Source organism: Mirounga leonina, unplaced genomic scaffold (assembly GCF_011800145.1).
Source record: "Mirounga leonina isolate KUSES-001 unplaced genomic scaffold, KU_Mleo_1.0 Mir_125, whole genome shotgun sequence".
NCBI lineage: Eukaryota > Metazoa > Chordata > Mammalia > Carnivora > Phocidae > Mirounga > Mirounga leonina.
The window spans coordinates 7484957-7510160 of NW_023270305.1; the positions used below are offsets into that span (position 1 = coordinate 7484957).

Genomic DNA, 25204 nt, shown 5'->3' on the forward strand with positions numbered 1-25204 from the left:
ATTAAACAAATGGCACAGACAGTCAAAAACATACAACCCTTCAAGCCAAGACACCATACCAAAAAGTTTTACCAAACCTTCAAAAAACAGCTAATTCTTATTTCACTCAAAATTTACAAGAATAAAAAAAAGAAAAAGTGTATCTTATTTCATTTGGCCAGTATAAACTTAATTTGAAAACAGGATAATTAAGAAAGTTACAGGCAATCTCACTTATGAATATAGATGTGACTCTCCTAAACAAAATATTAACATATCAACAACAGCAGTATATATTTTTTAAATGCATAACCAGGTAGAATTTATTCTAGACATGCAAGAGTGTTTTTTCACACACACATACACACAAAAACATAATAATGGAATTTACCACATTAACATAGTGAGAAATATTTTTTTTTTAAGATTTTATTTATTTATTTGAGAGAGAGAATGAGACAGAGAGAGAGAACATGAGAGGGGGGAGAATCAGAGGGAGAAGCAGACTCCCTGCTGAGCAGGGAGCCCGATGCGGGACTCGATCCTGGGACTCCAGGATCATGACCTGAGCCGAAGGCAGTCGCTCAACCAACTGAGCCACCCAGGTGCCCCGTTAGTGAGAAATATTTTTAATAGGGGTATGAAAATGTATCTGTTAAAATATAACAATCTGCTCATGATTTTTTTTATATAACAACAGGAAGTACTTACCTAGGATCAGAAAGTAGCCAGCTTAACTTGATTAAAAAAAAAACTATGTAGGGGCGCCTGGGTGGCTCAGTCCGTTAAGCAGCTGCCTTCGTCTCAGGTCATGATCCTGGGGTCTTGGGATCGAGCCCCACATCCAGCTCCCTGCTCAGCGGAGAGCCTGCTTCTCCCTCTCCATCTGCCTGCCACTCTGCCTACTTGTGCGCTCTCTCTCTCTGTCAAATAAATAAATAAAATCTTAAAAAAAAAAAAAAAACACTATGTAAAGCAAAATCCACACTAAAGCACTTAGCCTACTTACTGGTAAAATTTTAGAAGTAGTCCCATTCAAATCAGGAACAAGACAAACCACCATCACAATCTTTAGTTCACCTTATACTGGTGGACCTAGACAGTGAAATAAGACAAGAAAAACAAATGTGTTTAAGGATCAATAGCGACAAATATCTGATGATGTCATAGATGTCTATCTGGAAAATACAAGAGGACTGACAGACAAACTATTAAAACTAACCGAAGTCAGCAACATGTGGGTTATCTTCCGCTTGTACTTTCACACCCATCCCCAGCCTTCCCTACTCTGTCTCTGCCCTACGGCACTAACTTCTGTGAGCTTCAGACGGATCTGGCCAGTGGTGAGAAGGAGAGCAGAGGCAAAGCAGGAGATCTATCAGAGCAAAGTAAAGCCAGGATATTGCTTCCCCAACTCTGTGTGGCTGCTTCTGGCCAATTGATCCCCTCCACAAATGTCTTAACTTGTCAGGCAGACCTCCTATGGGGACCTCCCTGTGTCCTGTTCCAGGTATTACTCCTTCCTCTGACCCTTCAGGTAGAGGGCTGATGATTGAGCCTTACTGTTACTAGCCCCAGGCTGCTGTATTATCCATGGTGATTTTACATACCCTGCCCACACCTCTGTAAATAGTCCCTTCACTAAACTCTTCTCAAATTAACCTATCTGAGGGTTCCATCCGTTCTTGCTGAGACACGGATTTATACAAGCAACTGTGTTGAACACAAGATCAGCAAATATAAATCATTATTTTTTCCATCAGCTGACAGGAACCAATCAAAATATGATTATTAAAGATCCTGGAAATCAGTCTGGCAAAGAAAATTCCAACAAGATTTTTGAGATGGAATCTTTCAAATCACTTCTAAACTACAGAGGGGAATAGGAAAATCTAAGAAGAATCAAACATCTTTGGAGGAGAAGGAGGCAAGTCAAGAGAAGGAGGGGAAAGAATTTCTCCTACCAGAAATTAGAGCTAGAGAAATATTAAAATTGATGTATTTGCATAAAAGAAAAGTAACAAGTGAACAAAAGAGAGAGCCCAGAAGCAAACTTGCACATTAATGGTGACTTGTGTTATAGCAAAAATCACATTATAAATCACTAAGGAAAGACAGTGTCTTTTATGAAAGGCATTAGTATAATAGGCTATCCATTAATGGACAAAAATAATGACCTTGTTTAAACAGCACCAAAAAAGAAACCCAAATATAAATTTAAAAAAAACAAAAACAAAAACAAAAAAAAACTTTAAACTGCTAACAAAGTAGAAAACCGTCTTCATAGACATTTTCAAGCAATACACCAAAAGCAAAATTTGTAAATCAAAAGATTATCTGTTTCTACCTTTATGTTAACTCTATAAGCCAAGAGAAATGGTATTGTTGTATTTTTTTTAACTCCTAAGGAAGTCCTATGTGACTTGCTCTAGGTGACACAGATGAGATTTTATTCCAGGTCTGACTAAAAACTCCAGTGCTCTGGGAAAATTATCACTGTTTTGCTCTTTCCTTATATCCTTAAGACCCTGTTAGTCACTTAATTTTGAAAGCTCACTGATCATTGGTTTGACTATTTAATGATGACCTACAGTAGATGGAGAGGTGTTTGATGCAAGACTCATAATTGTGTTCCAGTAAGAATATCCCAGAAAGCCTGGAGGCAGAGAGGAAGGGCAGGATCCTGTGTCTCAGACACAGCTGATGCATGCCAAACCTCAATTTTCCTGCTACATCAGAGAAAAGACACATGCCACCAGGACCACCATCCTTCCAGCCCTGGATTCTTTCTCTAATAAGGATATTAACAGATCCATTGGTGGAGAACTTGATTAAGGGTAGATACCTGAACATAACAGCTTCTTTTCTAATACATGATAGACTTACTGTCTCTGAATTGACTCAAAACTCTTTCAGACCCATTGCTACATCATCAAGTTTTCAAAATTTACTCCACATCATGTAAGGTAGTACCATTTGGTTTGCCCCAAAACTCTACTGAACCTTTAAGCATCAAGGCTTTCAAGGTCTGGGATGTGGAAACTAGGTTGAACGCAGAGCATCAAACCTCCTGATATTTGACCCTCTCTTCCCACCTGCAGGCCTGGTCTCTAAGTTCTAGCATGTTCTATGCCTGAGAATCCCCCTGTCATTCTCTTACACCTTCCTGACTGTGGTGGCCCATTGCCATCTGGGGTTAAACAGGTTAAGCACCTGTTTATGAGGGCTGGGGCAAAACATGAGTCTCACTCTGTGATTCGGACAGGGCTGGGACTCGCTCCATGGTTACTTTAGCTGGAAAAACTTCATAAAGGAGGGGAGGGTTGGTGGGGACCTTGAACAATGCTGGGATGAAAGCCCACATTTCAGGCTTTCTGGCAGGTGTGTTTGATTGCTTTGTGCCTACAACCAGGAACTGTGAAACGTGGCTACCAGTTGGTTTTCATCCTTTGTTTGGCTGTGTCTAATAATGTCAAAACAGCCTGTCAGTTCAACACAAAGATATTAGCTGGTTCACTGGAGATACTCACTTACCATTTGACACAGCAGAGCCAGAGAACCTGGGAGCAGGCCGCCCTCTCGCCTCCCTGGCCTCCCTCCAGCCTCCTGAAGTATATTTGCTATTGTATGTTACTTGATTGCAAGGTGTGAGAGAGTGAGCAGAGGGGCCTTGCTACCCACGGTTATTTGATCTGCACTATTACAATGAGCCCAACTGCCGCTGAGATGCACGATACTTTAATGAAATTCAATGTTCTCAAATATATTGTTGGTCTATGGTTGGATGAGGATAATTATTACAGTAATTATTAGATCATTTGCAAGAATAGGAATTTGCCCTACTGTCTTCACCTTTATCTTCAAAGCATTAGACGAACACTGACTTGATCCTTTAAACACCCCCCACTTGGCCTACTCACATCGGTCAATTGCTACACACGTTAATCTTAGGACATAGCAAGGGAAATACCCCCTTCCTGGAGCTGTTCTCAGTGATGACAATCTTCTGAGGTTTGTGGATGCCCTTTATCTGCAACCACCTTCCTTCTGGCATTCGCTCGGCGGAATACCCACTCATACCACCGCTGGGTGGTGAGAGATCCCAAACAGTGCAATGTACGGAACTTGAATCATCTCCCAATACACGTTTTGCAAGTAAAAGTAGCTCTCTGAGGGTGTCGGGTTCCATCTGGAGCTTTGAATTATAGAAATGAGGGAGAAAGTAGCCCCACAGACGTGCAACGAGCAAGTAGCTGCAGGAGTAAGAGGTCTCCGTGCATTGCAGCAGCCCAACCAGAGTGTGAAGATAATCTAAAGTCATTTTCAACCTCCAGCATATTTGCTAGGCCTAGAGAGACCAAAAGTATTTCTCTCTAATTTTTAAAGTAATGAAAAGGAGGAAAAATATCTACCTTCTAATTCTAACTGAAAAATCTTGATTTCAGTTGGGAATTTGCTTGATAGCTTTATCTTTACAGACTTCTAAGTCGTAAAATAGTTCCATCAGACAGCTTTTAATTACAAAGCTCTGCAATACTATGAGGAATGGGTGTCCGATCAGGTGACGGCTCCCAGCAACCAGGTTTTTTTTTCCCCCTACACATACACATACCACCTGGAACACTTTCTTTCTTCAGCTGAGTGACATTTTTCAACTGACAATTATATTTGTGCAGCACACAATTAAATGTTTGCCTATTTCAAATTGAAAATCAAAATTTCCCTTCATATCTCTTCTTTGTAAGGAAGCCACATTGCCTCCAAAGGGAAAAACTTGCCGTTTCTAGAGCTTCAGTTGTTGCGGTGAATGCAAAGGTCATCGGCTGCGTGTGGCACCACACACGGGTGTGCTTCCCTCAGGCAGTGACAGCTTGCTGAAAGACAAGGTTTTTAGTCAGACAAGACTTTGGGGGTGATGAAATCTGTTAAACATCTTCTCTACCTTCTCAGGGAACATTAGGTGATTCTCTCCAGCAGCTGCCTCCTAGTCCATTCCTGCAAGGAAGCAGGAAGCAGCTCAGCGCTGAGACCTGCCCTTCGGCGCAGTTTCTGAGCACCTGGGGACAGTGAAAAGGCCCCAGGGCCTGGAGTTGGGAGATCTGAGGACCCGCTCAGGCTCTGGGACAAGCCCCCTCTAAGGCCTTAGACCAGACAGATCCCCCTCCTGAATCTCAGCTCTCTTCTTAGAAAAAGACAAGAAGACTTCTGATAGAGATGACATTAAATATATGTCTAATACCCTCTGTCAGCTTTAAACACAAAGCAATGATAAATTAAGCATAAAAAGAGAAATCTGAAAAGAGAGAGTTGGGCTCAAAAACCTAACAAACGTCACCATGGACTGAAACAAAACTTAAACGCAAAGCAATGAGCAGAGCTGAAGCCACAAGCCTTCTGGGTCGTGATCCAAACCAAAGCAGTGGTGGCCAGTAATCCATGGGGCAAAATGGACTAAAAGTGCTCCACACAAATTGGGAGATTAAAGCTATAGTCCGCACCTGGAGTAAAGTGCCATAGGGGCAGCTCCCAATCATGACATGAGGCTGTGGTTGATTCTGCCCCGAGCTCAGGTTCACAGGAGAAGGGGTACAGGAGAGCACAAATACCAGAAGTGGAACCAGGCTACCTACTGGCTCAGAGACAGGGTTTGTCATGTCCACGAAAGTGCCACAGGGAAGAAATGCAGAAGTGCCTTAGATACGGAGCTCATCTGTGGTCTACAAGGCAGCATGGCACCTTCGAACTTTATAGGATATGAAGGATACATATAGAGGGGGGAGTAAGCTTTCAAATCCATCTAAGATGCAAATGTTAAAGGCACAAATATATCTTATGGTAAGAAAGACAGCCAAATACTGATTGAAAAGCTGTTCTCTTTATGTGAAATTAATTTTATAGAACAGCTAAAGAAAAATTACAAAATAAATTTGTGTAGGAATATCGAAGAGATAAAGGAACAATTTCCAGGAAAACATGAAACAGAAATGGGCAGAAATTGAACAAGAACAGGAAGTGAAAAATAGAGTCACTTCGATGAGAAAGACATAATACTATCCAGACTTGACACAGCAAAAGAGGAATTGGAAAATAGTGCAAAGGAATTTATCAACTAAGAGATAGAAAAGCTACAGAGTTTAAAAAATTGTCAAATGTGTATTTTAAATGAAGAGAAGAGAAGAGTAAGAAAGTAGGAAGACAAAATTTCACAGAATTGGTGGAACACATGAGTTTGCAGACTAACATTTCACTTCAATGACTAATAAAAATACAGTCACATGCAGGTATCATAAAGATTAAGAGTGGGCGCCTAGGTGGCTCAGTTGGTTGAGTGACTGCCTTCAGCTCAGGTCATGATCCTGGAGTCCCTGGACAGAGTCCCGCATCGGGCTCCCTGCTCGGCGGGGAGTCTGCTTCTCCCTCTGACCCTCCTCCCTCTCATGCTCTCTGTCTCTCATTCTCTCTGTCTCAAATAAATAAATAAATAAATAAATCTTTAAAAAATAATAAAATAATAATAAATAAAGATTAAGAGTGAAGAGAAAAATGACAAAGGAAGCTGGAGAAAAAAGATAGGCTACCACAATGTTTCAACAGTAGGACGTAAAGCAGACTTAATAACAGAGTGACAGGAGACAGAAAATGGTAGGTTAAAATATGCAAAATGCTGCAAGGAGATGGCCAAATCTGGAATTTTATATACAAAAGTATATTTTGGAATGGGAACAAAATAAAGACATGCACACCTACACAAAGTATAAAGTAGTTTAACAGTTACAGGCCTTCACTATAAGAATTTCTGAAGCACTACGTCAACAGGGAATTAAAAAGAAAGAAATACACTCAAACTCAAGTATGACAACTATTACAAAAGACAACTATTAAATTACACACACACACAAGGCAAAAACCGATGACATTTTGATATCAGAAAAGCAAAGCAATGAAAACTATCAATGAAATAAAAATCTGGCTTATTGAAATAATCAATAAAATTCAAAAATCTCTAGCTAGATTTAACAAGGAAAAAAACCAGATTGCCAATTTCAGTAATAAAAGAGAGACATGGCTAGAGAGCTTTTAGATTAAAAGAATAATAATATATCAATTTTATATATATAAATTCTATACATTATATAAAGTAGGAAAATTCCTTGGAAAATATCTATTATTAAACTCAGCAAAGAAAAAATAGCTAACCTAAATATTCCTGTATTTATTAAATAAATTAAGCTGTAGTTAAGAAACCTACCCCACAACCACCCCCCCACACACACACCAACACACACACATGCAAATATCTCAGACCCAGTTAGTTTCAACGGTACATTCTATCAAACATTTAAGGGCAAAATGTCAGTTTTACACAAATTGTTCAAGAAAATTGAAAATGAGGGGCGCCTGTGTGGCTCAGTCAGTTCAGCGACTCAGCTCAGGTCATGACCTCAAGGTCCTGGGATGGAGCTCCAGGTCGGGCTTCCTGCTCAGTGTGGAGTCCGCTTCTCCCTCTCCCCCTACCGGTCCCCCCACTCATGCTCTCTGTGTCTGTCTGTCTCTCTCTCGCGCGCTCTTTAAATAAATAAATGAATAAATAAATAAATAAATAAATAAATAAATAAATAAATAAATAAATAAATAATCTTTTTAAAAAAATCAAAAATGATGTAGAGGAAGGAAAGATGGCGGAGGAATAGGGGACCCTATTTCAACTGGTCCCCGGAATTGAGCTGGATAACTACCAGACCACTCTGAGCACCCACGAAACCAGCCTGAGATGTAAGATCTGGATCTCTACAAACAGAATATCGCAGGCAGTTGGTTTTGAGGTACAAAGCGGAGAGCCGTGATTCCGTGGGCAGATATCAGAGGATAAATGGCAGCGGGAGGGTGCCTGGCCGTGGGGATCCTACACCACTGGTGAGTGACAGCCTCGCGCACTGCGGACGGGGCACAGACTCGCAGACCGGTAGCATCGGGAAAGAACTTTAGGGCAGCCCCGGGGCGGAAAACCAGACCGGCGGGGTCACGCGCACGCAAACCGCAGCCCACCCCCCCATCCCCCCACCCCCCCACCCCGGACAGAAACCGGAGTGACGGTCACGCGCATGCGAACTGCAGCCTCCGAGAGGGAAACCTGGTGCGCCAGGGTCCTGCCGGTGAACTGCAGCCCCTGGGGTGGAAACCCTGAGCAGCGGAGTCAGGCATGCAAACTGGGAGCGGCTGCCGGTTTTAGAAACACAAAGGGCAGAGTCGTGCCCCGACCTGGAGGCAGGACTGGGGGCGCTGTGGAGGGGCGCACAATCCAGGACGCTGCAGTTTATAGCAGCACAGACAGAAACGGGGACAGTGTGGCCTGGAGAGCTCACTGAAGAACAGACTGCGGTCTCTCTGCTCTGAGGCAGAGGGTTGGAAATGGTCTCTTCTGCTCTGACCCACGGAAGAGACGCGGAAAGCCGCCAGGGAAAGGCGCCAGAGAACAAAAGCCCCAAAGACTGATTCCCGCTGAGCCCATCCCCCGCCACAGGGGCGCAGGGCAACTCCGCCCAAACAGGGTTGCCTGAGTAACAGCAAGGCAGGCCCCCCCCCAGAAGACAGGCTGGGAAAACAAGAGGCCAGCAACCCTAAGGTCCCAAGAAAACAGGTGCATCTTGCTTGGGTTCTGGTCAATAATTTCGACTCTATACATTCCCTCAAACACCCCTCAACAGAATGACTAGGATGAGGAGCCCCCAAAACAGAAAAGACTCCGAGATTATGACTTATGCTGCAGATTTACAAATGGATGCAGACATAACCAAGATGTCGGAGATGGAATTCAGGCTAGCAATTGTGAAGACAATGGCTAGAATGGAGAAATCAATTAATGGGCAACATAGAGTCTCTAAGGGCAGAAATGAAAGGTGAATTGGCAGAACTTAAAAATGCTATCAATGAGATCCAATCCAATCTAGATAATCTAACAGCTAGGGTAAGTGAGGCAGAAGAACGAATAAGCGACCTGGAATACAATATAATAGATAAAAAGGGAAAAGAGGAGGCCAGGGAAAAACAACTCAGAATCCATGAAAATAGAATCAGAGAAATAAATGACACCATGAAGCGTTCCAATGTCAGAATCATTGGAATCCCGGAGGGAGTGGAGAGAGAAAGAGGACTAGAAGATGTATTTGAGTAAATCATAGCTGAGAACTTCCCTAATCTGGGGAATGAAACAAACATTCGCATCCTAGAGGCAGACAGGACCCCTCCCAAGATCAAGGAAAACAGGCCAACACCCCGGCATGTAATAGTAAAACTTGCAAATCTTAGAACCAAGGAAACCATCTTAAGGGCAGTTAGGGGGAAGAGATTCCTTACGTATAGAGGGAGGAACATCAGAATAACGTCAGACCTATCCACAGAGACCTGGCAAGCCAGAAAGGCCTGGCAAGACAAATTCAGAGTACTAAATGAGAAGAACATGCAGCCAAGAATACTTTATCCGGCAAGGCTGTCATGTAGAATGGATGGAGAGATGCAGAGCTTCCACGACCGGCAGAAACTGAAAGAATATGTGACCACTAAGCCGGCCCTGCAAGAAATATTAAGGGGGGTTCTATAAAAGGAGAAAGACCCCAAGAGTGATCTACAACAGAAATTTACAGGGACAATCTATAAAAACAACGTCTTCACAGGCAACATGATGACAATTAATTCATATCTTTCAATAATCACTCTCAACGTGAATGGCCTAAATGCTCCCATAAAACGGCACAGGGTTGCAGATTGGATAAAAAGACAGGACCCATCCATATGCTGCCTACAAGAGACTCATTTTGAACCTAAAGATACATCCAGACTGAAAGTAAAGGGATGGAGATCCATCTTCCATGCCAGCAGAACTCAGAAGAAAGCTGGGGTAGCAATTCTTGTATCAGACAAATTAGATTTTAAACTAAAGTCTGTAATTAGAGACACAGAAGGACACTATATCATTCTTAAAGGGTCTATCCAACAAGAAGATCTAACAATTGTAAATATCTATGCCCCCAACATGGGAGCAGCCATCTACATAAGCCAACTGTTAACCAAAATAAAGAGTCATATTGATAACAATACGTTAATTGTAGGAGACCTCAGTACTCCACTCTCAGCAATGGACAGATCATCTAAGCAGAAAATCAACAAGGAAACAAGAGCTTTGAATGATACATTGGACCAGGTGGACCTCATAGATATTTACAGAACATTCCACCCTAAAACAACAGACTACTCATTCTTCTCGAGCATGCATGGAACTTTCTCCAGAATAGACCACATACTGGGTCACAAATCAGGTCTCAACCAATACCAAAAGACTGAGATTATTCCCTGCATATTCTCAAACCACAATGCTCTAAAACTGGAACTCAATCACAAGAAAAAATTTGGCAGAAATTCAAACACTTGGAAGCTAAAGACCACTCTGCTCAAGAATGTTTGGGTCAACCAGGAAATCAAAGGAGAACTTAAACAATTCATGGAAACCAATGAGAACGAAAACCCATCAGTCCAAAACCTATGGGATACTGCAAAGGCGGTCCTAAGGGGGAAATACATAGCCATCCAAGCCTCACTCAAAAAAATAGAAAAATCCTGAATTCACCAAGTAACTCTACACCTTAAAGAACTAGAGAAAAAGCAACAAATGAGGCCTAAGCCACGCATTAGAAGAGAAATAATTAAAATTAGGACAGAAATCAATGAAATAGAAACCAGAAACACAGTAGATCAGATCAATGAAACTAGAAGTTGGTTCTTTGAAAGAATTAATAAGATCGATAAACCACTGGCCAGACTTATCCAAAAGAAGAGAGAAAGGACCCAAATTAATAAAATTATGAATGAAAGGGGAGAGATCACGACTAACACCAAGGAAATAGAAACAATTATTAGAAATTATTATCAACAACTATATGCCAATAAACTGAGCAATCTGGATGAAATGGAGGCCTTCCTGTAAACCTATAAGCTGCCAAGACTGAAACAGGAAGAAATTGACAACCTGAATAGGTCAATAACCAGTAACGAGATCGAAGCAGTGATCAAAAACCTCCCAAAAAACAAGAGTCCAGGGCCTAATGGATTCCCTGGGGAATTCTACCAAACAAAGAAGAAATAATACCTATTCTCCTGAAGCTGTTTCAAAAAATAGAAACAGAAGGAAAACTTCCAAACTCATTCTATGAGGCCAGCATTACCTTAATCCCCAAACCAGGCAAAGACCCCATCAAAAAGGAGAATTTCAGACCGATATCCCTGATGAATATGGATTCCAAAATCCTCAACAAAATCCTAGCTAATAGGATCCAACAATACATTAAAAGGATCATCCACCACGACCAAGTGGGATTTATCCCTGGGATGCAAGGGTGGTTCAACATTCGCAAATCAATCAATGTGATAGAACACATTAATAAGAGGAGGGAGAAGAACCATATGGTCCTCTCAATTGATGCAGAAAAAGCATTTGACAAAATACAACATCCTTTCCTGATTAAAACTCTTCAGAGTATAGGGATAGAGGGAATATTCCTCAAGTTCATAAAATCCATCTATGAAAAACCTCAGCGAATATCATCCTCAGTGGGGAAAAGCTGAGAGCCTTTCCCTTAAGATTAGGAACACGTCAAGGATGCCCACTCTCGCCGCTATTGTTCAACATAGTACTAGAAGTCCTAGCAACAGCAATCAGACAACAAAAAGAAATAAAAGGTATTCACATTGGCAAAGAAGAAGTCAAACTCTCTCTTTTCACAGACGACATGATACCTATGTGGAAAACCCAAAAGACTCCACCCCCAAATTACTAGAACTCATCCAACAATTCAGTAATGTGGCAGGATACAAAATCAATGCACAGAAATCAGTTGCTTTCTTATACACTAACAACGCAACTGTAGAAAGAGAAATTAGAGAAACGATTCCATTTACAATAGCACCCAAAACCATAAGATACCTCGGAATAAACCTAACCAAAGAGGTAAAGGATCTATACTCTAGGAACTACAGAACACTCATGAAAGAAATTGAAGAAGACACAAAAAGATGGAAAAATATTCCATGCTCATGGATCAGAAGAATAACATTGTTAAAATGTCTATGCTAAAAAAAAAAAAATGTCTATGCTACCCAGAGCAATCTATACCTTCAATGCCATCCCGATCAAAATTCCAATGACATTTTTCAAAGTGCTGGAACAAACAATCCTAAAATTTGTATGGAATCAGAAAAGACCCCAAATCGCCAAGGAAATGTTGAAAAAGAAAAACAAAGCTGGGGGCATTACATTGCCCGGTTTCAAGCTATATTACAAAGCTGTGATCACCAAGACAGCATGGTCCTGGCACAGAAACAAACATATAGACCAATGGAACAGAGTAGAGAACCCAGATATGGACCCTCAACTCTATGGTCAAATAATCTTTGACAAAGCAGGAAAAAACATGCAATGGAAAAAAGACAGTCTCTTCAATAAATGGTGCTGGGAAAATTGGACAGCCACATGCAGAAGAATGAAACTCAACCATTCTCTAACACCATTCACAAAGATAAACTCAAAGTGGATGAAAGACTTCAATGTGAGACAGGAATCCATCAAAATCCTAGAGGAGAACATAGGCAGTAACCTCTTTGACATCGGCCACAGCAACTTCTTTCAAGATACATCTCCAAAAGCTAGTGAAACAAAAGCAAAAATGAACTTTTGGGACTTCATCAAGATAAAAAGCTTCTGCACAGCAAAGGAAAGAGTCAACAAACCAAAGAGGCAACCCACAGAACAGGAGAAGATATTTGCAAATGACACTACAGATAAAGGGCTGGTATCCAAGATCTATAAAGAACTTCTCAAACTCAACACCCAAAAAACAAATAATCAAGTCAAAAAGTGGGCAGAAGATATGAAAAGACACTTCTCTGAAGAAGACACAAATGGCTAACAGACACATGAAAAAATATTCATCATCATTAGCCATCAGGGAAATTCAAATCAAAACCACACTGAGATACTACCTTACCAGTTAGAATGGCAGAAATGGACAGGGAAAGAAACAACACATGTTGGAGAGGTTGTGGAGGGGAACCCTCTTACACTGTTGGTGGGAATGCAAGTTGGTACAGTCACTTTGGAAAACAGTGTGGAGGTGCCTCAAAAATTTAAAAATAGAGCTACCCTATGACCCAGCAATTGCACTCCTGGGTATTTACCCCAAAGACACAGATGTAGTGAAAAGAAGGGCCATATGCACCCCAATGTTCATAGCAGCAATGTCCGCAATAGCCAAACTGTGGAAAGAGCTGAGATGCCCTTCAACAGATGAATGGATAAAGAAGATGTGGTCCATATATACAATGGAATATTACTCAGCCATCAGAAAAGATGAATACCCAACTTTTACATCAACATGGATGGGACTGGAGGAGATCTGTTAAGTGAAATAAGTCAGGCAGAGAAAGTCAATTATCATATGGTTTCCCTTATTTGTGGAACATAAGGAATAGCATGGAGGATATTAGGAGAAGGAAGGGAAAAATGAAGGGAGGGAAATCGGAGGGAGAGATGAACCATGAGAGACTATGGACTCTGAGAAACAAACAGGGTTTTAGAGGGAAGGAGGGAGGGGGGATTGGTTAGCCTGGTGATGGGTATTAAGGAGGGCACGTACTGCGTGGAGCACTGGGTGTTATACAAAAACAATGGATCGTGGATCACCACATCAAAAACTAATGATGTATTGTATGGTGACTAACATAACATAATAAAATTAAAAAAAAAATCAAAAATGAGAAAACATTTCTCAATTCATTTTATGACCCTAGGATAGTTATTTTCATTTACCAAAGAAATGGTGAAAAATAAGCACATGAAAATTTGCTCAGCATTCATATGTCATTAGAGCAAATAAAAGCTCCAAAAAACTTACACAACAGCAAGAATTGTTATATACATTTTTTTTCCTGACAATACCAAGTACTGCCAAGACTTTACAGTACTAGAACTCTAATTCACTGCTAGTGGGAATGTAAAGTCATGTAACCACTTTGGAAATAATTTTAGTTTCTTAAAAGTTGACTATCATACATACCATATGACTCAGCCATCCCCTTCCCAGATATTTACTCAAGAGAAATTACAACTTATGTTTACATAAAAACTCTGTGTGAATGTTTACAGAGACTTTATTCAAAACTGCCAAGAACTGGCAACATCTCAAATGTTCTTCATCCCGTATGAATAAACAAACTTGTGGCATACCCATATGATTGAATACTATTCTGCAATAAAAATGAATGGGCAAACTGACATTTGCAATAACGTGTGTTTACTTCAAATCTGTTAGGCTAAGTGAAAGGAGACTATAGCTTGTATGATTCCATGAAAATTACTACATGAGGGGCGCCGGGGTGGCTCAGTTGGTTAAGCGACTGCCTTCGGCTCAGGTCATGATCCCGGAGTCCCAGGATCGAGTCCCGCATCGGGCTCCCTGCTCAGCGGGGAGTCTGCTTCTCCCTCTGACCCTCCTCCCTCTCATGCTCTCTGTCTCTCATTCTCTCTCTGGCAAATAAATAAAATCTTAAAAAAAAAAAAAAAGAAAATTACTACATGAAAAAGGAGGAATCCATTTAAAGGATTTAACAACAGACTACATAAAGCAAAGAAAGGATCAGTGAATTCGAAGACAGGCCAACTGATACTATATGTAGAAGGAAGAAGAGGAAGAGAAGAAGGAAAACAAAAAGAAATAATAAAAAAAAAAAAAATGAGCAGAACATCCAAAATCTAGAGGACAAAAATCAAATAGTCTGACATCCTTGGAACTGGAGTCCCAGGAAAAAATAAAGAAGAAATAAGGAAAGTAAAGGTTTGAGGTTATGTTGGCTGAGAATTCTTCAAATGGGTAAAAGAAATTAATCCACAGATAGAAGGAGTTCAGCTAATTCCAAGTAAAATAAAAAATAACCAAAAAAATCACCTAGGAATGTCATATTCAAATTTATAAAATTAAAGACCAAGGAGAAATATTAAAAATACCACAGGAGAAAAAAGACACAATACAAATAGTGGAACAGTAATAAGAGTAATAACAGGACAGAAACCATGGAAGTCAGATGACAAAGTGACAATATCTTGAAAATGCTGAAATTTTTTAAAAAGTCCTTTTAGTCACACATATACAAGAAAAATATCCTTCAAAAGTAAGATAGGATGTTTGTTGCTAGTATAATTTAGTAGCTTCTACTAGACTGGTCTCTCATGCAAATAAAACTATAAATTCTGGGCAACACACACAACAGCAACTAAAACAACCACCCACAATTACTGGAGCAGAACAAAAGTAGCAATATTCTGGAGACAGATGAGCACTTGCAAAAAGGAATGACACTGTGTGCATTCCCTGTTATCCCAGCTTTTAGCCAGAGGGTAAACCCTAGTGAATGTCTCAAGTCTTTCTAGCCTGAAACTAGAGGAACTAGAGGAAAAAGTCTGAGCAACAAGAGAGTTGAGAAGTGAAGGGGGATTTCGAAAAAAAAGAGCACAAAAGAGAAGTAGTTACAAATTTTGCATTTACGTTCTGCCCAAGCCTCTGGCCAATCCCTAATTCATGTACATGTGTGTGTCTGAGCTAAAAGGGGAAGGAACTGAGATTTAAACATGTCTCCCAAAAGATAAGAGTTTGCAGTTTCCTTCAAACCAAGTTCATTCTCTTCCAAAAAAAAAACAAGACTCTTTGGAAGAATATTTAAAAATCCATAATCTCCACAATATAACATTCACAATACTCGAGATGTGATCCAAAATTATGTGACGTGAGGAATCAAGAAAATGTGGTTCGACCTCAAGAGAAAAAACTATCAGTGGAAATGATCTCTGAGATGACAACGGTAGTATAATGACCCCACAGGGATTCTAAACCCACTACTATAATAATGCCTCATGAGAGATTTTAAAATGCTTACAATGAATGAAAAGATAGAAACTATCATCAGAGAAATAGAAACTACACAAAGAACCAAATAGAAATTTCTATGTTTAACAATTATAATATCTAAAATAAAAATTTCACTAGCCAGGCATAACAGTAGTGTGATGGTTAATATTATGTGCTAACCTGGGTGGACTACAGTGCCCAGATACTTGGTCAAAACATTATTCTAGATGTTTCTGCGAAGGTGTTTTTAGGATGAAAGTAACACATAAATCAGTGAGCTTGTAGAAAGCTGATTACCCTCCATAATGTGATTACCCTCCATAATGTGAACAGGCCTCATCCAATTAGCTGAAGGTCTTATTAAAACAAACACTGACCTTTCCCAGGCGAGAAGGATGGCATTGCTTAATGGCTTGCTTGATAGTCTTGCTTGATGGTCTTCAAACTTGAACTGCCACATTGGCTCTTCCCTGGGTGTCTAGCCTGCCGGCCCACTCAGCCACTTAGTAAATCTTGGACTTGCCAGCCTCCACAAGGTTGAGAACCAATTCCTTAAAACAAACAAACAAACATTGTACATACATACACACACATACTATTGGTTCTATTTACATAGAGAACCCTGATAAAAGTGGAATGGAGATGAAAAAGGAAAGAATCAATGAAATTGAAGATAGATTAATAGCATTATCCAATTTAAAGAACAAAAAAATTAAAGTTCGGGAAGGACAGTTTCTAGGACATGTGGAACAATGTCAAAAGGCCTAAAATATGGGTAATTGGAGTCTCAGAAGCTGAGGAAAGAGAATATGGGGCAGAAGAAAATAATCGAGGAAACAGTGAACTCATTTTTTACAAATTTGGTGAAGTACATAAATTTATAGAATTATGAAATGCAGCAAAACTCAAGCGCAGTATTAAGAAAACCATGCCTAAGTAAATCATAGTAAAATTGATGAAAACTAACGAGACAATTACAAAAGAATATAAAGACAAAAATTCACATTTGATATGGAGGAACTAAGTGACTTCATTCAAATATATAGGTATCAGAAGACAAAGGAACAGCATTTTAAGGTTCTGGAGAGGGGTGGGAAACTGCGAACCCTAATTCTATACTCAGGAAAGATATCCTTCAAGAATGAAAGGTAAATAAAGTCAGTTTCAGGAAAATAAAATAACATAAAATAAACCCAAAAGAACAGAGAGGAAGTATGTTAGACAGAAGGGAAATGAAAGTAGATGGAAACTCAGATATTCAAGAAGAAACGACTACCATTGGAAATGGTAAATATCTTGGCTTACATAAAAAGACAATGTTTTTTCTTTTAATTATTTAAGAAATGCAGAACTAGGGGCGCCTGAGTGGCTCAGTCATTAAGCGTCTGCCTTCGGCTCAGGTCGTGATCCCAGGACCCTGGGATCGAGCCCCACATCGGGCTCCCTGCTCTGCGGGGAAGCCTGCTTCTCCCTCTCCTACTCCCCCGCTTGTGTTCCCTCTCTCGCTATGTCTCTCTCTGTCAAATAAATAAGTAAAATCTTTAAAAAAAAAAAAAAAAGAAATGCAGAACTGGTTAAAACAAAATTATAACATTGTCATGTGGCATTTAGTGCAAATGTAATACATACAAAATATATCAAAAACAGTCTAACTAGACTATGAAAAGTTAATGCTGTATATTTTAAACCCTAGAGCCCTTAATAAACCACCAATAAATATGCAAAAGGTAAGGCCAAAAAGCCAATGGATACATTAAAATGAAATTTTAAAAAACCTTTATTCAAATAATCCAAAAAAAAAAAAAAAGGCAGGAAGGAGTAACAGAATTTAAAAAAAAATTGAAATAAGTAGAAGGTAAATAATACAATGGTAGGCTTACACCAAATGTTGATAATAGCATTAAATGTTAATGAATAAAACACTCTAAGCAGAAGGCAGAAAACTGTCAGAATGGATTAAAACAAAAGAAAATTTTACTCTTGAAAGCAAGATGTAAGACTCACGTCAGATATAAAGAGAGATAGCTTGAGGAATGCTTGAGTGGGTCAGTGGGTTCAGCGTCTGACTCTTGATTTCAGCTCAGGTCATGATCCTCAGGGTGGTGAGATCGAGCCCCGTGTCAGGCTCCTTTCTGGACGTGGAGTCCGCTTGAGACTCTCTCTCCCTGTCCTGCGGCCCCTCCTTACCTTCTCTCTCTCTCTCTAAAAAAAATAATAATAATAAAAAATATAAATAATAAAAACAAATATAAAGAGAGATAGTTTGAAAGCGGAGGAATGGAAAAATATATACTTTGAATACAGTAAGCATAAGAAGACAAAGATGTCTGTACTTTTATGAAATAAAATAGATTTCAAAATAGAGTTATTACTGGACAAAAAGAGAAACACCTGGTAATGATAATAGAGTCAATTCTTCAGGTATTCATGATGACTACAAACATCTATGTGGCTAATGGAAGAGTTTCAAAACACATAAAGCAAAAACTTGCATAATTAAAAAGAGAAATAGAAGAAAATCCAAGGAATTTATAGAAAAAACTCCACAACTAATTAGTGAGTTTGTCAAGGTCACAGGATATGATACCAGCATTCAAAATCAGTTGTACTTCTGTGTATAAGTAATGAACACATGGAAACTTAAATTTAAAATGTCATTTGCAATCACTAAAGATATTATATACTTAGATGTAAGTCTAAAAAAATACGTACAGCATATGTATGCTGAAACCACACATTATAGTTTAAAAGAAACCAAAGAAGGGGCACCTGGGTGGCTCAGTCGGTTAAGTGTCTGCCTTCGGCTCAGGTTGTGATCCCACTGGGACTGAGCCCCACATCAGGCTCCCTACTCAGTGGGAGCTTCTCCCTCTCCCTCTGCCCCTCTCTCTTGCGTGCTCTCTCACTCGCTCTCGCTCTACCTCAAATAAACAAAATCTTAAAAAAAGAAAGAAAGAAAGAAACCAAAGATCTAAATAAATGGAGAGGTATATTTGAAAAGAGAGAGAAATAGATAATTTCATAATCACAGTTTAATAGCTAAATATTATATAAATATTAAATATTATACAAATATATTTATATATTATATACTATATTTATGTATATTGCATAATTTATATTATACTCTAATTATAATATATTGTATAAGCATACAAATATAATATTATTAAAATAATAACTAGATAAAAGTAATGTATTGCTCATATCATTGATGTAATTATTATTTGTAGAACATTACCACCAACAACAGGAGAATACATGTCCTTTTCAAATGTATATAAGATCATATACTGGGCCACAAAACAAGGCCCTACGTATTCAAAAGGACTGAAACCATATCAAGTATGTTTTCTGACCATAATGAAATTAAATTAGGATTCATTAATAAAACATCTTTAAAGAGTCCAAATACTTGGAAAGTAAACAGCACATATTTAAATAATGTTAGTCAAAAAAGATAGGATGGGGCTCCTGGGTGGCTCAGTTGGTTAAGCATCTGCCTTCAGCTCAGGTCATGATCCCGGGGTCCTGGGATCAAGTGTCGCATCGGGCTCCCTGCTCCTCAGGGAGTCTGCTTCTCCCTCTCCCTCTGCCTGCCACTCCTCCTGCTTGTGCTTTCTCTCTCTCTGTCAAATAAATAAATAAAATCTTAAAAAAAAAAGACAATGCAATAACAAAATATTTTAAACTCAATGATAATAAAAATGCAACATGTTAAAATTGGCATTCAGCTAAATCAGTGTTTAGAGGAAAATATACAGCTTTAATGTCTACAGATAGATCTAAAGAAAGATCTAAAAGAATGACTTAAGGTCCTACTTTAAGAAGTTAGAAACAAAAGCAAAGTAAATCCAGGTAAAAGGAGGATATAAATATGGATGAAAGCAACAAATCAATTAAATTTAGAACAAAAAAAATAGCAAACTAAGAAACCCCAAGTTCAGTTATTTGAAGGAAAAAATTCAACAAAATTGAGAAATACTTAGACTGATCATATTCAGAAAAGAATGAAGAAGAGCACAAATTAACAATATTGTGAGTGAAAGATGTTATATCTGTGCACCCTACAGATATGAAATGGATAATAAAATAATATTATGACAAACTGTATACCAACAAATTAAACATTTTGGGTGACACGGATGCATTTTTTTGAAAAAAATATAACTTACCAAAATGGCACAAGATGAAATAAAATCTGAATAGCACTTTATAAAGAAATTGGGTTTTTCTAATCAAAAAATACCAAATAATTTTACTGGTGAATTCTGTCAAACATTTAAGGAAGAAATAACACTAATTTTATACAAACTTTTAATGAAAAATACATGGAGACAAATACTTTCCAAATCACTTTACGCTGCCAGCATAATCCTAAGACCAAAACCTATAAGACATTACAAAAAAATAAAATTACAGATCAATATCCCTCAAGAACATTAAGGAAAAATGCTTCACAAAATACTGTATGAGTATGTTAACCGCAGCCATTATGTACCGTAATATAATGCAACCCTGACATCCCTCCCCAGGAACAGGCTGGAAGCATCAACGGTCTGAGATACCCTAACTCTGACAGCACTTGACACTCGGGTTAGAACATGGACTTCCTCAGGGAAAAAGAAATTAGCCTAGTCCGTCTCTGGGGTCATCGGAAACCTATTTCCTTTTCATCCCTGTTCTCCCTTCCACAGGTTCAGCTTTACCCTAAGGCTGGTTCTCTTTGCTATCGCAAGATGCCTACCAACAGCAATACTTCCTCACATTTGCCAACAGAGGAGAACATCTCTTCCTGGGGTTCTTTGTGCGTGTTTTGTGGTGGTGGTGGTGGGTTTTCTGGTTTTTTTTGTTTTGTTTTGTTTTGCTTTGTTTTTTTCTGACCAAGGAAAATTCTACCAAAAGCCCTTGGAAAATGTCCTCTTATTGCTTGAAAGTATGTTTCCTGCCCACTTAGGAACAAATTCTTGCTACCAGGGAATGCCAGACAGTGATTAGCTTAGGCCTGAGTCCTCACATCCTTCTTTGTCAGAAGACATAGCAATGGTGGGACTGACTGAACCTATTCAAGGGCTGAGACCCAGAGCCGAGAAGCTCCGTAACAGGGAAGGACTGGAAGAACAGCGGGAGAGACCAGTACTGAGCTCATACCACAGGAAGTGCCGTCAAGCATCGGCGGGGCTGGCTAGCCTTTTTTTTTTTTTTTTGCCATTTTATTTATTTATTTATTTATTTATTATTCTTATGTTAATCCCCATACATTACATCATTAGTTTTAGATGAAGTGTTCCATGATTCATTGTTTGTGCATAACACCCAGTGCTCCATGCAGAATGTGCCCTCCTCAATACCCACCACCAGGCTAACCCATCCTCCCACCCCCCTCCCCTCTAGAACCCTGTTTGTTTTTCAGAGTCCATCGTCTCTCATGGTTCGTCTCCCCCTCCGATTTCCCTCCCTTCATTCTTCCCCTCCTGCTTTCTTCTTCTTCTTCTTCTTTTTTTTTTTTCTTAACATATATTGCATTATTTGTTTCAGAGGTACAGATCTGAGATTCAACAGTCTTGCACAATTCACAGCGCTGGCTAGCCTTTTGATGTGTCCCTTGCGTCTTATATTTTGGGTCCACTGGACTGTTCTGCCCTTCAGGGGAGGACACCGTGGCAAGAGCATGGTGTTGGGAGGGTGAATAAATGAAGTCTGCTGGTTCAGAATCAAATGGAGTTCCACATCATGACCTTCTCAGGGAATCAAGATGCCTCAGAATCTGTCCGTCTCCCTGAGGGGTCATGAAAGATCCCTGGGGCCTCCTGTGCCCTTGCTGCTCTTGGCTGAGGTCGGGAGGATCCAGGTGTTTCGACAGGGAGGGAGGGAGATTGCATGGCAGTGACTGACTCAGCCAAGTGACTTCTGAGAAAATGTACTCAGCTTTATACTCTCCAGGCTACAGAGCACTTTAAAAACTCTTGCCTCTGTGGTCCGATTAGATTGGGAAATACATTTTTGTTCCAGATATTTATTTAAAAGTTTCATTTTCACTTAATAAATCTATAGCCATGGCATACAGGGAAGGTTTCCCCAAGTGGTAATTTATGCTTATTGTAGAATTACTTTTGAAAGTGCATGGGCTGCTTGTCACTGAGGGAAATTGTGGCCACTCAGTTTTTAGACTTATTGGCTGTTATAGATCTGGGAGTTGATATATATTTGAAATGTTTATGCCTTCTCTTTCTTGTTAATTATCGATCTAAACCTTTATGGATTCCAAGACATTTGTGAACAAGGCTTTCATTAATCCCCAAGGCTGCTGAGGGGTCTGGGCAGTGGAATTCCCAATTTACAGATATGCAAAAAACTTGGGGACTCACAGGCTAATTCCCAGGGTCACACCGTGGGTCAGTGATGGCCCAGGTCACAGAGTTTGTAACAGGGGTACAAAACACCTGACTTGCTCACCAAAGATGACCCCTTAGCTGTACCTAGAATGCACAGTTGAGGTTGGCCCCAGATACAAATGGGTTGTGGACATAGCCCCTTGCAGCCCTCATGGGGCCTCCCTCTATATCAGGGACACCTACCCTGTGTCCTATTTGAGCCCCTCCCTGAGTATAATCTACCTCTGGTGGATATAGCCCCTTATTCTGAGACAGGCATAGAAGACTTCCAGACCACAAAACCTTCTGCTCCTCTTCCTTTTCCTCCTATCTCCCACCTACCTATCGCTCCAAGCCAATGGAGGGTCTTAAAAATAGAATCTGACTAGAATCTCTCATAACTTAGTCACAGGAGCCTGAGAGCACAGGGAGTCCAAGGCAAGGTGGTTTATTGATTCTCCTCATTGGTGGGAACCCGGTGCAGGGCCTCAGCACTGGCCATAAGCCCTGCCACAAGAGGACCCTTACCTCTCAGGCCCATAGAAGGAAGAAGGAATGGGAGAAAACACTTTATTTTCCCATTTCCTGTTCTTAAGGGACTTTCAAGGAGCCTTCAGCTCCTTGCCCGCTCCCAATAACTACCTAAGAGGATTACTCGCTAAAAAGAAAAATTAGAACTGTTTTTCTTTCTCTATACAAGATCACCTGCATCTGTCCAGCCTTCCAGAAATACTCTAGTCACTCTGAGTTCTGGCTTTGAGGCCTCCCTGGCACTTTTCTTACCTCCTTGTTTCCTTGGAGGTTGTGACCTTGAAAGAATGTACTACAGTTTGATGGGAATCATGGGAAAGCTGATTATCAGGTCCTGGAGGCCTTAGGTACAAAGGTTAAGAGCTGGATGTTACCCGATGGGCAGGAGGGAGCCTTTCTGAAATGCCTGCTTCACCCTTCAGGAGACCAGAGAGGACCCACCCTCCTTCCTCATGGGCCAGGGACACTGGAGACTTCTACAGCACTCCCTGCCCTGTGTGAGAACTAGCGCGCTCTCAGAGTTAGCCTGGCGAGCCTCTCCCTGCTGGACACAGGGTATCAGCCCCTGAAAGGCCCTGATATTTCTGCTTACCTGAGCCTCTCCTATGGCAGAAATGAGGACCCTGAGGCCCACCGAGGAGAAGTCAAGTCTTAAATCCTTCAATCACATGCTCCTGATTACCAGTTCAAGACGGAGGGCGTCCTCGTGAGGTGCCTGCTTCCAGGAGGCCTGTGGTTTTCTGTGTGTGAGCAAACACACTTTGTTTCAGTAGACCTTCCTCCTGCCCTCCTCCAGCCCCACCTCGCCCCCCCCCGCCCCCGTCTTTACTCATGACTAACAGATGCCTCCCAGGCTGCAGTCGGCAAGAGCCTGCACGCTGCTGAGAAGAGGAAGGACTGATGAGATGCCACGGTGCAGAGCATATGAGGGCCTTGGCTTTGAATTTCAAGTCCCCCTTCCCCCCTCCCCCCAAGCCGAGCCTTCCGAAAATCTCTGTTCTGTATCCTTTCACATGTGGAGCAGCTGGCTGAGAGGCCTGTGCGACTGCTGAGGAGCTGGGTCTCCCCACCACAGCCTCGCTGAGGCCCAGGAGCTGGTGCGTGAACCCCTCCTGAGGGGCTGAAGAGAGAGAGGCTCCTGCTGGGAGCCTGCAAGGAGCAGTTCCCCATCATGCTTGTGGCCACCTTCTCTGATGTGGAAAGTGTGCCATGTCTGGGGCACAGGGCCCCCCCAAGCTGGAGACAGAGCAGGCCAGGGCCTGAGCAGAAGGTTAGGGAGGGGTGCTGGTGGGACTCACATAAGATCCTGGTGACCCAGCTCTCTCTCCAGCCTGTTTGCATCCACCTGCACATTGCGCAGCATCACGTGATAGATTCCCCTGTGGTACTGAGCCTGCCTCCAATCCTGCCAGGTAGTAACCACTCCCCAAATCTCTGCCTAACGCCTGACCATCCTCAGGGCCTAGGTCAAGGGATACCTCTCCTTTGAGGCCTCCCCTGAGCCCCAGTCTAAGGGGGTCCCTGCTGCCTCTGAGCCCCACAGCTGGACTAGCAGGCATGGCACTCTGTGTCTGAGGGACTTGTGCTTCTACCATCCCCCTGGGGGACCCTCTCTCACATCCCAGCCCAGGGTGCATAGCACGGTAGTTGCTCAATAAAGGTGAGTTGGGTCGATGACACACTAGAAACCTTAATGGGCTTGGTGTCAGAGACCTGAATTGGAATACTGGCTCTGCTAGGCTCACCAACTGTCTTGCCCTCACTCTGCCCCACAGCCACAGAAAGACTTGGGCTCCTTACCTGAAAAATGCAAACGCTGGTCTCATTCCTGCCATATATACCATCATTCTTGTGGAACCAAATGAGAAGCTGGACGTTAAAGGTCTATTTCAATTTTTCAACACAGTACACAAATAAACTGGCCCTATATTTGCTGTGCTTTTGCTAGTTCCATTATTACTCCTTTGTTTATGACGATGAATAATGGAAACTGGAAGGAGGACCCTTCTGAATAGCCCTTTTCAATTGCTCAGTAATCTCCTCCAGGAGGAATTAGTTTCATTTATTCTCTTCTCGCACCCAGTTTCAGCACAGAGTAGAGTGAGGAGAGGAGATCCCTCAGCTGTGAAACGGAGATTGAGCCAACCACTGCCCACGCATCCACCCCCATGTACTGACCCACCGGTCAGATCCAGGTGTTCTCGTAACCTCAGGAGTCCCTGATGTCTCGAAGTGGACAGAGACCAGCTTCCTGGGATCTAACATCGTATGCATGAAAGTTTAAAAACTGAATGTGCCATGAGAAAACATAAGAAAGCATTAAGAAGAAACTTAAATGCATATTGCTCAGTGAAGGAAGCCAATCTGAAGGGG

The 25204-nt window shown here is 41.0% G+C and overlaps 1 long non-coding RNA gene across 1 annotated transcript; it reads right to left on the reverse strand.

Moving 5' to 3' along the window:
• Window positions 1–4762: 4762 nt before the first annotated feature.
• LOC118007399 lies at window positions 4763–18040 on the reverse strand. Its single transcript, XR_004678410.1, has 3 exons — window positions 17931–18040; window positions 16304–16477; window positions 4763–4853 (listed from the first exon to the last, which is right to left on the reverse strand). It is a non-coding gene; the product is annotated as an uncharacterized LOC118007399 (long non-coding RNA).
• Window positions 18041–25204: the final 7164 nt, after the last annotated feature.